At 46.0% G+C, this 14,741-nt stretch overlaps 1 protein-coding gene across 1 annotated transcript in view; it reads right to left on the reverse strand.

Annotated features, from left to right (window-relative positions):
• The window catches only part of CTNNAL1 (catenin alpha like 1), a 412,273-nt gene that overhangs the window by 60,581 nt on the left and 336,951 nt on the right, over positions 1–14,741 (reverse strand). The window lies entirely within an intron of this gene.

Raw genomic sequence — 14,741 nt, forward strand, 5'->3', positions numbered from 1 at the left:
GGTCATTACGAGTTCATAGACACCTAACATGACTAGGTTATTTTTTATCTAAGTGGTGAAAAAAAATTCCAAACTTTGCTAAAAAAAAAAAAAAAAAAAAAAAGTGCCATTTTCCGATACCCGTAGCGTCTCTATTTTTCGTGATCTGGGGTCGGGTGAGGGCTTATTTTTTTGCGTGCCGAGCTGATGTTTTTAATGATACCATTTTTGCGCAGATCCGTTTTTTTGATCGCCCGTTATTGCATTTTAATGCAATGTCGCGGCGACCAAAAAAACGTAATTCTGGCGTTTTGGATTTTTTTCTCACTACGCCGTTTAGCGATCAGGTTAATGCTTTTTTTTAATTGATAGATCGGGCGATTCTGAACACGGCGATACCAAATACGTGTAGGTTTTTTTTTTTTATTGTTTTGTTTAGGATGGGGCGAAAGGGGGGGTGATTTAAACTTTTATATTTTTTATATTTTTTTCATATTTTTAAAAACATTTTTTTTTTTACTTGTGCCATGCTTCAATAGCCTCCATGGGAGGCTAGAAGCTGGCATAGCCTGATCGGCTCTGCTACATAGCAGCGATCATCAGATCGCTGCTATGTAGCAGAAATGCAGGTGTGCTGTGTGCGCCGACCACAGGGGGGCGCTCACAGCAGGCCTGCATCAGTAACCATAGAGATCTCAAGGACCTCTATGGTTACCTTCCTGATGCATCGCCGACCCCCGATCATGTGACGGGGGTCGGCGATGACGTCATATCCGGCCGCCCGGCCGGATGCGGTAGTTAAATGCCGCTGTCTGTGTTTGACAGTGGCATTTAACAGGTTAATAGCGGCGGGTGGATAGCGATTTCACCCGCCGCTATTGCGCGCACATGTCAGCTGTACAAAACAGCTGACATGTCGCGACTTTGATGTGGGCTCACCGCCGGAGCCCACATCAAAGGGGGATTCACGGCATGCGCAGTACTAGTACGGCGCATGTCGTGAAGGGGTTAATGTACAGTCTGCACCCCTTCTTGACTGAAAAAAACAGAAATGTAGAAATTTTTGAACATTTTTAAAAAATAAAAACTGAAATATCACATGGTGATTAGTGATGAGCGAGTGTACTCGTTGCTCGGGTGGTCTCTGAGTATTTTGTAACTGCTCTGAGATTTAGTTTTTGTTTACGCAGCTGCATGATTTATGGCTGCTAGCCAGCCTGAGTACATGTGGGGGTTGCCTGGTTGCTAGGGAATCCCCACGTGTATTCTAGCTGTATCAGTTGTAAATCATGCAGCTGAGGCAACGAAAACTAAATCTCCGAGCAGTTACAAATACTCGGAGATCACTCGAGCGTGCTCAGGAAAACCTGAGCAATGAGTATACTCACTCATCACTAATGGTGATAAGTACTCAGACCCTTTGCTCAGTATTGAGTAGAAGCACCCTTTTGAGCAAGTACAGCCATGAGTCTTCTTGGGAAAAATGCAACAAGTTTTCCACACCTGGATTTGAGGATTCTCTGCCATTCTTCCTTGCAGATCCTCTCCAGTTCCGTCAGGTTGGATGGTGAACGTTGGTGGACAGCAATATTTCAGGTCTCTCCAGAGATGCTCAATTGGGTTTAGGTCAGGCCTCTGGCTGGGCCAGTCAAGAATGGTCACAGAAATGTTCTGAAGCCACTCCTTTGTTATTTTAGCTGTGTGCTTAGGGTCATTGTCTTGTTGGAAGGCGAACCTTCGGCTAAGTCTGAGGTCCAGAGTACTTTGGAAGAGGTTTTTCATCCAGGATATCTCTGTACTTAGCCGCATTCATGTTTCCTTCAGTGGCAACCAGACGCCTGTCACTGCAGCTGAAAAATACCCCCATAGCATGATGCTGCCACCACCATGTTTCACTGTTAGGATTGTATTGGGCACGTGATGAGCAGTGCCTGGTTTTCTCCACAAATACCTCTTAGAAGTATCACCAAAAAGGTCTATCTTCGTTTCATCAGACCAGGGAATCTTATTTCTCATAGTCTGGGAGTCCTTCATGTGCTTTTTTAGCAAACTCTATGCGGGCTTTCATATGTCTTGCACTGAGGAGAGGCTTCAGTTGGGCCACTCTGCCATAAAGGCCTGACTGGTGGAGGGCTTCAGTGATAATTGACTTTGTGGAACTTTCTCCCATCTCCCTACTTCATCTGTGGAGCTCAGCCACAATGATCTTGGGGTTCTTCTTTACCTCTCTCACCAAGGCTCTTCTCCCACCATTACTCAGTTTCTCTGGACGGCCAGGTCCAGGAAGACTTCTGGCGGTCCCAAACTTCTTCCATTCAAGGATTATGGAGGCCACTGTGCTCTTAGGAACCTTGAGTACTGCAGAAATTCTGTTGTAACCATGGCCAGATCTGTGCCTTGCCACAATTTTGTCTCTGAGCTCCTTGGCCAGTTCCTTTGACCTCATGATTCTCATTTGGTCTGACATGCACTGTAAGCTGTGAGGTCTTATATAGACAAGTGTGCACCTTTCCAAAACAAGTCCTATCAGTTTAATTAAACACACCTGGACTCCATTGAAGGAGTAGAACCATCTCAAGGAGGATCACCAGGAAATGGACAGCATGTGACTTAAATATGAGTGTCTGAGCCAAGGGTCTGAATACTTATGACTGTATGATATTTCAGTTTGGGTTTTTTTTAAATAAATTTCCAAAAATTTCTACATTTGTTTTTTTTTCAGTCAAGATGTGGTGTGCAGAGTGTACATTAATGAGAAAAAAATGATTTTTTTTGAATTTACCAAATAGCTGCAATGAAACAAAATGTGAAAAATGTTAAGGGGTCTGAATACTTTCCATACCCACTGTGCCAAAAAGCACGTATTCTGGCTCACACAGTCCTGTTGGTTTTTCTTTAAGAAGCCCTCCTACTCTGCATTTATTACCTGTATTAATTGCACTTGTTTGAACTCATTACCTGTATAAAAGACACCTGTCCACACACCCAATCACACCCCAACCTCTCCACCATGGCCAAGACCAAAGAGCTGTCTAAGGACACCAGGGTCAACATTGTACACCTGCACAAGGCTGGGATGGGCTACAGGACAATAGGCAAGCAGCTGTTTGAGAAGGCAAAACTGTTGGCACAATTATTAGAAAATGGAAGAAATTCAAAATGAATGTCAATCTTGCTTGGTCTGGGGCTCCATGTAAGATCTCACCTAGTGGGGTAATGATGATTCTCCGAAAGGTCAGAAATAAGCCTAGAACTACATGGGAGGACCTGGTCAATTACCTGAATTGAGCTGGAACCAGTGTCTCAAACATTACTGTTAGTAACACACTATGCCATGGATTAAAATCCTGCAGGGCATGCAAGGTCCCCCTGCTCACGCCAGCACATGTCCAGGCCCGTTTGAAGTTCACCAATGACCATCTGGATGATCCCGAGGAGACATGGGAGAAGGCCATGTGGTCAGATGAGACCAAAAAATATCTTATAGGCATCAACTCCATTCGTCGTGTTTGTAGGAAGAAGGATTAGTAGAACCTCAAGAACACCATGCCAACCGTGAAACATGGTGGGAAAACATTATACTTTGGGGGTACTTTTCTGCAAAGGGGACAGGACAACTGCACCATTTTGAAGAGAGGATAGATGGGGTCGTGTATTGTAAGATTTTGGCCATCAACCTCCTTCCCTCAGTAAGAGCATTGAAGATGGGTCATGGTTGGGTCTTCCAATATGACAATGACCTGAAACACTCAGCCAGGCCAAGTAAGGAATGGCTTCATAAGAAGAATTTAAAGGTGAGGAAATGGCCAAGCCACTGCGTAGAATTGAGTGAATATGTTCGGAATCAGTCGCAGAATCTGAATTTTTCATGTTCGTGCCATATTATTACCCTATTCGTGCCGAATTTATGTTTGATGTTCCGAACATATTCGTTCATTTCTACTCCCATTTATTCCAATGACGTTTGGCAACTACTACAAAAACAATATTCGACGCCGATCGTAACCGGAAACAAATTTTGAAAAATTCGCTCAACTCTACTAGCCAATCTCCAGATCTGAATCTAATAGAAAATCTTGGAAGGGAGCTGAAACTCAATGTTGCCAAGTGACAATCCCGAAACCTGAACAATCTGGAGAAGATATGTATGGAGGAGTGGGCCAAAATCAACACTGCAATGTGTGCAAACTTGGTTAAGGACTACAGGAAACGTCTGACCTCTGCAATTGCAAACAAAGGGTTCTGTACCAAATCCTAAAAATGTTTCAAGAGGTAGGGCTGCTATCCAGGCTTTAAATAGTAGAGAGCATTAGCCATGCTATCTTATGCAGTTTATAAAAATTCTGTACATAAAAAGTCCTGCCGTTTTAGAACAGTGATCTTTATGGTAGTATTTGCATTAAGGGTACTTTCAGAGGCTGTTATCAAAGCAATAACAGAAGCCCATGCTGTTTCATGTTTTTGATTAAGATGAATATTGAGTAGTGCAGAATGCATCAGTGTTACCGGCAATAATTAGCTATGTAACAAGTAAAAAAAGAAAAATAACCTACCGTAAATTGATACAACACAGAAAAAGAAAGCTTAGCATTGTATTTTATTGCACAAGAAGAGAACATTGACATTATGTTGCATACAAAATTCCTACTGAATAAATATTTAATACCGTGTTAAATAGTAAAGTGTATGTTATGACATTTGCTGAACATAAATGTGGTCTCGTTACAGTATAATAAATAAGAAAGTTCAGAATATCCTTTGTGTGACCGTGCAGTCTCCAGCCAGACAATCCCTAGGGGCTCTTCTTTTTAGGACGTGCTGGCGCATTTTAAATACTTTTTGACCGTCATTCACCTATTAAAGATAATATGTCAACAGGTTTTTGCTACCTCATCTGAGAGCAGCATATTGTTGCAAAAGAGACCCCGATTCCAACGATGTATCACTTAGCTTACTGAGCGCAGCAGTTGTGACACAATCAGAGCTTTTAATTACAGCATTAACCCCTTCAAGACGCAGTCCTTTTTCGTTTTTGCGTTTTCGTTTTTCGCTCCCCTCCTTTTCCAGCAATATGGCCATGTGATTGCTTATTTTTTGTGGGACAAGTTGTACTTTTTAACGACACCATTGGTTTTACCATGTCTTGTACTAGAAAATGGGAAAAAAATTCCAAGTGTGGTGAAACTGCAAAAAAAGTGCAATCCCACACTTGATTTTTGTTTGGCTTTTTTTCTAGGTTCACTAAATGCTAAAACTGACCTGTCATTATGATTCTCCAGGTCATTACGAGTTCATAGACACCAAACATGTCTAGGTTCTTCTTTATCTAAGTGGTGAAAAAAAATTCCAAACTTTGCTAAAAAGTTTACTATGTAACCGCGATCCAAAGTAACTCTCTATGCACACGCACAGCTATAAGCCTGCAATTTACTATGTTTCCATTATGGGTGATGCACACACATGCAGTCCTTTGGCGTCCCGGAAGTGCATCTTCCTGTCATGGCTACGGCAACCTCTATTGCGCAAATGCGACTCAATACGTCTTTTTACACGCATGCGCAGTTATACTCTTGCAATTTCTCTCTTGTCCATTATGAGTGACGCATACACATGCAGCCCGTCCGGCGTCCCGGAAGCTTGTACTCCCACCCTCTCAGTATTAGGCTACTTTCACACTAGCGTTGTTTGGCGTACGTCGCAATGCATCGTTTTGGAGAAAAAAATGCATCCTGCAAATGTGCCCGCAAGATGCGTTTTTTTTCTCCATAGACTTGCATTAGCAACGCATTGCGATGTATGGCCACACATAGCGTCGTGTTTTGGCGGACCCTCGGCACAAAAAAACGTTACATGTAACGGTTTTAGTGCGTCGAGTCCACAATTTTTGACCGCGCATGTGCGGCCGAAACTCCGCCCCCTCCTCCCCGGACATTACAATGGGGCAGCGGATGCGTTGAAAAAAAAAAAATCTTTGGAGGGAGCTGAAACTTAATGTTGCCCAGTGACAGCCTTTAAACATGAAAGATCTGGAGAAGATCTGTATGGTGGAGTGGGCCAAAATTCCTGCTGACATGTGTGCAAACTTGGTCAAACTACAGGAAACGTCTGACCTCAATATTTGGTACAGAAACCTTTGATTGCAATTACTATGTGATTTTCTCGATTTTATTTTTAGATTCTGTCTCTCACAGTTGAAGTGTACCTTTAATAAAAATTACAGATCTCTCCATTCTTTGTAGGTGGGAAAACTTACAAAATCTGCAGTGTATCAAATACTTATTTTCCGCACTGTATTTTAATGAAGCGGGCATGCTTCAGGTGATGTGCGGCCAGCCCACGCATTGCGATGCAACATCGGACTGATTATAATGGATATCTCAAACAGCCCTCACTGTCAGATGTTTCCAGGTGTTAAGGGCCCATTTAGAGGAACTGAGTGTGGCCATTAAATGACTGCTGATTGTTGGAGGTTTTCTGGCCTTTTTAGACAAGTTGACCAGAATTCTATAAACACAGAACGTTTGTTTTTATGGCATTCACTGTATAGTAGCAAAGCCTTGTAAACACAATTCTACAGGTCACTATGATTATGGTGATACCAAACTTACATTTTAATTTATTTATTTTAAGTTGTGAAAACAAAGTCAAGAAGTTTGTAAAAATTAATTAATTTTGGCTTGTATAGCCAATTTCCAAGACACGTAATTAGTCGCAAGATTTTTCTCAGGAGATTAGATTCTAATTTAATGTCCATTATTATGATTTTGGGTCTCTCAAGAGCGTAATAATTAAAATTTGTAAAACAAATTTTTAAAAACCTTTATGCTCACTTCACAAGCACCTCCAACTCATCGACACTTGTCCAATTCTCGTGGCATAAACACAGGTGGCACTGAAATCCCTGGGGTCTCAGTCACTAGGCCAATACTTCCTGGTTTGCTAGGACTGTTAGTCTCGATGCACACCATGACATCATGAACCATGACCCACGTGAATGCATAAGCTGAACCCTCTCAGGCCTAGCAAAACCGGGAAACCTAGAAGGATTTCAGTGCCACCAACACCAATCTGAAGATGTGACAAGAAGTGGACAGGTAGTAGTGAGTAGCGGAGGGACTGGAGAAGCCAATATAAGGGCTTTTTCTTTCTAACATTCTGATGGCCTTGTATGGTTCAGAAAAATGGTTGTCAGCAGATGCCGTTTAGCTGAAAGTGCATTGTAGCAATTACTTAACCCTGCTGTTCTGTTCGGTCTGGGGAGACCTATTTTGAACTTTGGTATTTTTTGGGGTGTTCAAGATGCGGTTCTGAAACTTGTGGTTGATTGACTTAAATGAGGATGGGTCGGTCGGCCACGGGTTTCAGAGCCGCATCTTGAATATTTTAAAGAATATTGAAGTTCAAAGTCGGTCATTTTTGACCAACAGAACAGCAGGGTTAAAAAAAAAAAAAAAAAAAACAACTCCGCATTTTGCCAAATGCAGATTTTTGCAAAATTCGAGAAGAATAAATTTTCACAAATTTATTCACTCATCTCAATCTGTAATGTTTTTATTTTACTTAAGATGGAGCTAGGTGAGGGCTTCTTTTTTTGCATAGTGATCTGACATTTTCATTGATATGTATTCCATAGGATGTTTTTCACTATATTTTTTAGGCTGGTATGGTGACAAGAAAAAAAGCATACAGGCTAATTATCTTTATATTTTGATAGACTGGGCTTTTACAGAGACAGCAATAGCATGTTAATTTGGTTTATTTGTGTTAATCTCTTTAAATTTAAAAGATTCAGTTTAAATAGTCATATCGTGGCCATTCATTTAAATACAAATTTCCACCTATGTTTGCTTTCCCACAACATCTAAACCCCTCTTCTTTGACTGACAGCTCTGGCTTCCTTGGGCCAGACAGGGAAGAGACAGATGGAAATCAAGCACCTGGACTTGGTTTGAAAGTCATTCTATGCTGACAGTCTCTTTAACGCATTTAGGACCTTTGAAGTATTCATATATACAGGTCGGTAAGTATGTATACTTCATGGTGATTTTGCATGCACAGGACCTGTGCACTCTCAATCACCGCCTAGTGTTCAGCGACTCTCACAGCTGACACCTGGCACTCACTGCCAGGAGCAATGCCCACACCGCTCCCAGCAGTTTAACCCCCATCTGGGGTGGAAGATTCCCTATATTGAGGCAGATGAAGGCACTGTGGATGTCGTGTGTTCCATGATCCAGTGGTGAGGTTTTTTTTAGGAGTACATAAAAGTGCTGTTGGCCACAGTTTTGTGCACTTCTGAAAAGAAGGACAATGCTGAACAGAGACCAATGTAAGTGCTCAGCATAGAGCACAGGATAAACGTGATCCAAAATGTTATGTAAAATGTTCCTAATAAAAGCTTTAAATCAATCTACAAAAATAGGGATTTTTGTGTTACTCACCGTAAAATCCTTTTCTCCGAGACGCTCATTGGGGGACACAGGACTGTGGGTGTATGCTTCTGCCGCCAGGAGGCTGACACTAAGTAAACTTGGAAAAAAAAAAAAAGTTAGCTCCTCCCCCATCGTATACACCCTGACACTGGCTACCAGATATTCCACTTTGGTGCAAAAAAGCAGTAGGAGAACAAAACACAAAAGAGAATATAACAGCATAAATACAGAAAACTTTATGTCTAGAAAAGATTCTACTGCCTAATGTAATCAGATATAACCAAAGCAGCCATAAGGCTACCAGGGAGGGAGTTGTGTCCCCCAATGAGTGTCTCGGAGAAAAGGATTTTACGGTGAGTAACACAAAAATCCCTATTTCTCCTTTGCCTCATTGGGGGACACAGGACTGTGGGATGTCCTAAAGCAGTCCCTGGGTGGGAAAAATAACACCAGTAAAAAACATCCAGATAATGGTGGTCTATAAATGCACCACTGCCGCTTGAAGAATTCTTCTACCCAGACTTGCATCTGCAGAGGTCTGGGAGTGGACATTATAATGTTTGACATACGTATGCAGACTAGACCAGGTCGCAGCCCTGCAAACCTGTTCTGCTGAAACCTGGTGCCGAATGGCCCAGGAAGCCCCCACTGCTCTAGTCGAATGAGCCTTGATTCCGGCCGGAACCGTCATACCCATGGTGTGATAAGACTCCTGAATGGTGGCCCTTATCCACCTGGCCAGGGTAGATTTTGAAGCCGCGCATCCCTTCCTGCGACCCTGCGGAACGACAAACAGAGCATCTGTCTGGCGAAAAGGAGCCGTACGGGAAACGTACCTCCTCAGAGCCCTCACCAGATCCAACGTATGGAGAGCTTTTCCTACACGGTGCGTAGGTGCCGGACAAAAAGAGGGCAGAACAATATCTTCATTGATGTGAAATGATGAAACAACCTTAGGCAAAAAGGACGGTGCTGGTCTGAGCACTACCTTGTCCTGATGAAAATGCAAAAAGGGACGACGACAAGAAAGGGCTGCCAGCTCCGATACCCGTCTTATGGACGTTATGGCCACTAAAAATACGACTTTCCAAGAAAGAAACATCAAAGAAACATCTTGAAGAGGCTCAAAAGGAGCGTCCTGTAAAGCCCTTAAGACCAGATTAAGGTCCCAAGCTTCCAAAGGAATCTTATAAGGAGGGACCTTATGAGCGACTCCCTGGAAAAAAGTCCTGACTTGACGATTAGGAGCAATCTTGCGCTGAAAAAGGACTGATAAAGCCGAAATCTGCCTTTTAAGGGTACTTGGAGCAAGCCCAGAATCCAGGCCTGCTTGAAGGAAGGCTAGAATGTTTGGAAAGGAAAAACGCAGAGGAGGCAGCCCGCGCTCTCTACACCAGGAAAGAAACACCTTCCAAGTGTGATAATAAATCCTGGCCGAGACGGACTTACGTGCACTGATCATGGTATCAGCCACTTCTTGAGAAAACCCTGCCCGAGTTAAAACCCAAGATTCAACGGCCAGGCCGTCAAACGTAGGACCTCTGAGTTCTGGTGGTAGATCGGCCCTTGAGATAGAAGATCCGGCCGATCGGGGAGCCGCCAAGGAACTCCGGCGAGAAGTTGTACCAGGTCTGCTTACCAGGTCCGTCGTGGCCAATCCGGAGCGATCAGGATGGCTGGCACTCTTTCTGATTTGATCTTCTTGATTACCCTCGGGAGCAGAGCCAGAGGAGGGAACAGATAAGAGAGATGAAACTGGCTCCACGACAGTACCAGCGCATCCACGGCGATTGCCTGGGGATCTCTGTACCGAGAGACAAAACTGGGCACCTTGGCATTCATCTTGGAGGCCATTAGATCCACGTCCGGAGTCCCCCAAAGATGACATATCTGCAAAAACACCTCGGGATGACCATTCCCCGGAGGCCAGACCCTGACGGCTTAGAAAATCTGCCGCCCAGTTTTCCTCGCCCGGAATGTGGACTGCTGAGATCAGAGAGTGATTTTTCTCCGCCCAGAGTAGAATTTGTTTTACCTCCTGCATGGCTGCCTTGCTGCGGGTGCCCCCCTGGTGATTTATGTAGGCTACCGCTGTGGTGTTGTCCGATTGAATTCGGACAGGGCGACCTGCCAAAAGATGGTGGAAATGTAAGAAGGCTAGTCGAACTGCTCGAATCTCTAAGATATTGATTGGGAGATCTGATTCCCGAGGAGACCAGCGTCCCTGAGCTGTGTGTTGACAAAACACCGCTCCCCAACCCAGGAGACTGGCATCTGTGGTAACCACTAGCCAATTGGTTGGGGGAAAGGGCTTCCCCCTGAGTAGAGATGAGCTGTTTAGCCACCAAGAGAGGGCCTGCCTGACCTGGAGAGACAACCGAAAACTGCGGGTGAGAGAGAGAGGATTTCTGTTCCACACTGATAGGATTGCTTGTTGGAGGGGTCGAAGATGAAGCTGCGCAAAAGGAACCGCCTCTATAGTTGCAACCATCTTTCCTAACACCCTCATGCCAGACCGAATCATATGAGGGCACGGTTGTTGAAGATTCCTCACTTCCCGCCGAAGGGCTAGGACCTTGTCCTGGGGAAGGATTGATAGGGCTTGAGAGGTGTCGAAGATCATGCCTAAAAATGAGATCTTCCGAGACGGCTGTAGGGATGACTTCCTTAAATTTACCAGCCAACCTAGGCGAGAAAGGGTGTCCAGAGTGATGCTGACATTTTCCCTGCAAGATAGAAAAGTCGGTCCCTTGATCAGCAGATCGTCTAGGTATGGCAAGACAACTATACCTCGGGAGTGCAGAATGGACACCACAGTAGACATGACTTTCGTGAACACCCTGGGAGCGGAGGCCAGCCCGAAGGGTAATGCCGTGAACTGGAAGTGTAGATTGTTTACGGCAAACCGGAGAAATCTTTGATGAGGCGGAAAGATGGGAATATGTAGATAAGCATCCTGAATGTCTACTGAGGCCAAAAACTCTCCTTTTTCCAGAGAGGCGATGACAGACCTGAGCGATTCCATCCGAAAGTGACGAATGCGGACAAACCTGTTTAAAAATTTTAGATCTAGAATAGGCCTTACCGCTCCGTTTTTTTTGGGGACTACAAAAAGATTGGAATAAAAGCCCTGAAACCTTTCCTCCCTTGGAACAGGAGAAATTACTCCGCTGAGACGAAGGGACTCTATGGAGTTGTACAGGTCTTGACGGAGGGACTCGGACTTGGGAAGACGGGATGAGAAAAACTGGGGAGGAGGTAGACGGACCAGCTCTATCTTGTAACCTGAAGATACGAGCTCCCCCACCCACCGGTCGTGGACTACCTGAAGCCAGACCTGGTGAAACAAAAGTAGACGTCCGCCTACTCTGTTGGAGGAACTCCGAGGAGGCCTCCAGTCACTTGGCCAAAAACCTTTGAGTCCTAGATCCTCTGGATCTGGTAGACTGGGAACGCAATCTTCCCCCCTGGTTGGCCGAATAGGGTATCCGAACGTCTCGGTACTGATTGGGTCGACCTTGCGCAGCAGAATTCGATGCTGGAGCCCATCTAGCATTGCGGAATGGTCTGAAACGAGCTTTAAATTGGCGGCGAAAAGGCTGTCTAATCCTCTGCTGAGGAAGAAACTTACTCTTCCCTCCTGTGGAATCCGAAATCAGCTGATCCAGTTTTTCACCGAACAAGTGACCACCCTGATATGGTAGAGTTGTAAGCGATTTTTTAGAGGTAGAGTCAGCCCGCCAAGTTCTCAGCCAGAGTGCCCTCCTAATAGCAATAGCATTAGCCGCAGCTGCAGAGGCACAATCTGCAGCGTCCAAAGATGAATTAATCAGATAACTACCAGCCAGTGCTATCTGAGATGACATTTCCGCCAATTCTGCTGACAAATCACCTTCTTGAAGAGCCCTTGATAAAGACTCTGACCAAGACATCATAGCCTTAGCAACCCAGGTTGCCGCGAAAGAAGGGAAAAGCGCCGAACTTGAAGCCTCGAAAACAGAGCGAGCCAAGCTCTCAATAAGACTATCCGTAGGATCCTTAATTGCCGAGCCATTAGGGAGAGATAGTAATGTGTTAGAAGCTAAACGGGACACCGGAGGATCCACAGCAGGATTTTCCGCCCAATTATTACAAAGTTCAGTAGCAAAGGGATACCTAGCTTTCAGAGCCCTCAGCCCTGAAAAACGTTTGTCCGGGTGCTCCCGGGTACGGCGAATCAGGTCCTCAAATTCCGGATGAGAGGCAAACACCCTATGGGCCCGTTTGGCCCGCTTAAATGAGATCTTATGATCTGAAGGTGAGGCGAGCTCGTCCTCTATCCCCAGGGACTGATTGACAGCCTCAATGAGGCTATCTACCGACTCCTGAAATCCAGGACACTCAAAATTAAGGGACCCTTCAGACTCAGTCTGTCTCAACTTCCCCGCTCTCTGCAGGGGAAGGAGAACGAGATACTTAGTAAGAAGGAACATAAACCATCTCACCCGTGATTCAGCAACCAAACCTCGGGAGCACGGACCCGCTGTGTCCAGGCGTGCAAGATCCAAAAAAAGAAAGAAATGTCCAGCTTCACCGAGTCCGTAAAAAAGCGATTTCTTTATTAACAAACTTTAAACATGGAGGATACAGACTTCAGCACAACCATATGGGTAAGAATCTCAACGCGTTTCTGGAGACTAGGCTCCCTTGATGATTAAGGGAGCCTAGTCTCCAGAAACGCGTTGAGATTCTTACCCATATGGTTGTGCTGAAGTCTGTATACTCCATGTTTAAAGTTTGTTAATAAAGAAATCGCTTTTTTACGGACTCGGTGAAGCTGGACATTTCTTTTTTAAGGAGAACGAGATACAGAGCTCCAGGATGCAGAAGCACCTGAGGGCCTGGGCGACGCAGTGCGAATACGCTTTCCACGCGTCTGTCTAGTGCGAGCGCGGCCCCTGCAGGCCGAAGGCTCCTGAGGCCCAGAAGCCCTCTCCGAGACAGATGGACTGCTGGCCCTGACTGCCGGGGTCTGAAGGGATTTGATTGCTTCAGTGAGTGGATTGCGACAAAGACGTGACCCATTCCGGCGGAGCTGCCCCAGAATCTTGAGGGGCAGGAGCCGGAGGGATTACTGGGGGGCTGGCAGGGGGGGGGGCTCCTGGGCGCGTCAGATTCACAGGCCTCACAGCGGCGATTACTCTGGGCGTGCGGGAAAGGGGCACGACAACCTACACAACAGGTAAATAGAACCGTGTGAGACTTAACTCTTCTAGACATAATTAACCGTAAAGCTATACCCAGGGCCAGAGACTGGGACAAAAAAATACTGCTTCAGCCAGCTGGAGGGAGAAGCACCTACCCCAGTCCTGTGCCCCCAAGATTGTAGCGACGGATCCAGACGAACGCTGCGGAGCAAAATGAAGCTGTCTTTATCCTCTTCAGAGCCCCCTGGGCCGATAGGGGGCGGGACTGCCATACAGTGCTACGGCCTGTAGTAGGCCTAAAGCCGAGACCTCAATTTTTTCCCCCCAGAGAGGAAAGGCGGAACCGGAAGTGGATGCGCCGGAAGGGGAGGAGCCAAATGGCGCGGTCTGCTGGGCGGAAGCCCGGGCCCTGTGCTGCCCGGCCCGCACCTGGAGAAGACAGAGCGGCACCAGCCGCACTTAAGCGCCGCGGCGCCGGAAGCACCGCAACGCAGGACCGGCCGCATAGCAGCGCCGGCCGCAAACAGCAGGACAATGGTGTCAGCGGCAACGCAGCGCTGCAGCACAACCACCGGACACGGCGCAGGCGACGGACCACCGCCAAGCCGACGCAAGGTGCCAGCAGCGTCAGGTAATACAAAACCTATAGCGCCCTGTCAGGAGCCCCCCCAGTGTAGATGACAGCAGACCGAGGGGAAAGCAAAAAGAAAGACGGTGCAGGAACCCTATCTCCGTTATCTACCAGGATAAGGAGAGGGACCGTCCACCACCCCATCTATCACCGCAGCAGAGCCGGGGTGTAGAAATCCTGGGGGGAAACACGGACGTCTAAGGGCACCTGTACAGCCCACGGTCTCAATACCTTAGGGTGGTCAGGGCCAAGTCCGGTGAAGAATCCCACGTAGCGGGAAAGGATACGTGGATATGGAATCACACGTGCTTGCCCGTTGATGGTTTGGGGAGATCGGACCCTCAAAAGGATCCGTCGCCCCTTCAATTCAAAGCGTTGAAAAATGGAATCCAAGGGAACAGGACTCAGAGGTGTGCCTCCTTGAGACACTAAGCATAAACTGGAGTATCTGGTAGCCAGTGTCAGGGTGTATACGATGGGGGAGGAGCTAACTTTTTTTTTTTTTTCAAGTTT

Source organism: Ranitomeya imitator, chromosome 6 (assembly GCF_032444005.1).
Source record: "Ranitomeya imitator isolate aRanImi1 chromosome 6, aRanImi1.pri, whole genome shotgun sequence".
Taxonomy (NCBI): domain Eukaryota; kingdom Metazoa; phylum Chordata; class Amphibia; order Anura; family Dendrobatidae; genus Ranitomeya; species Ranitomeya imitator.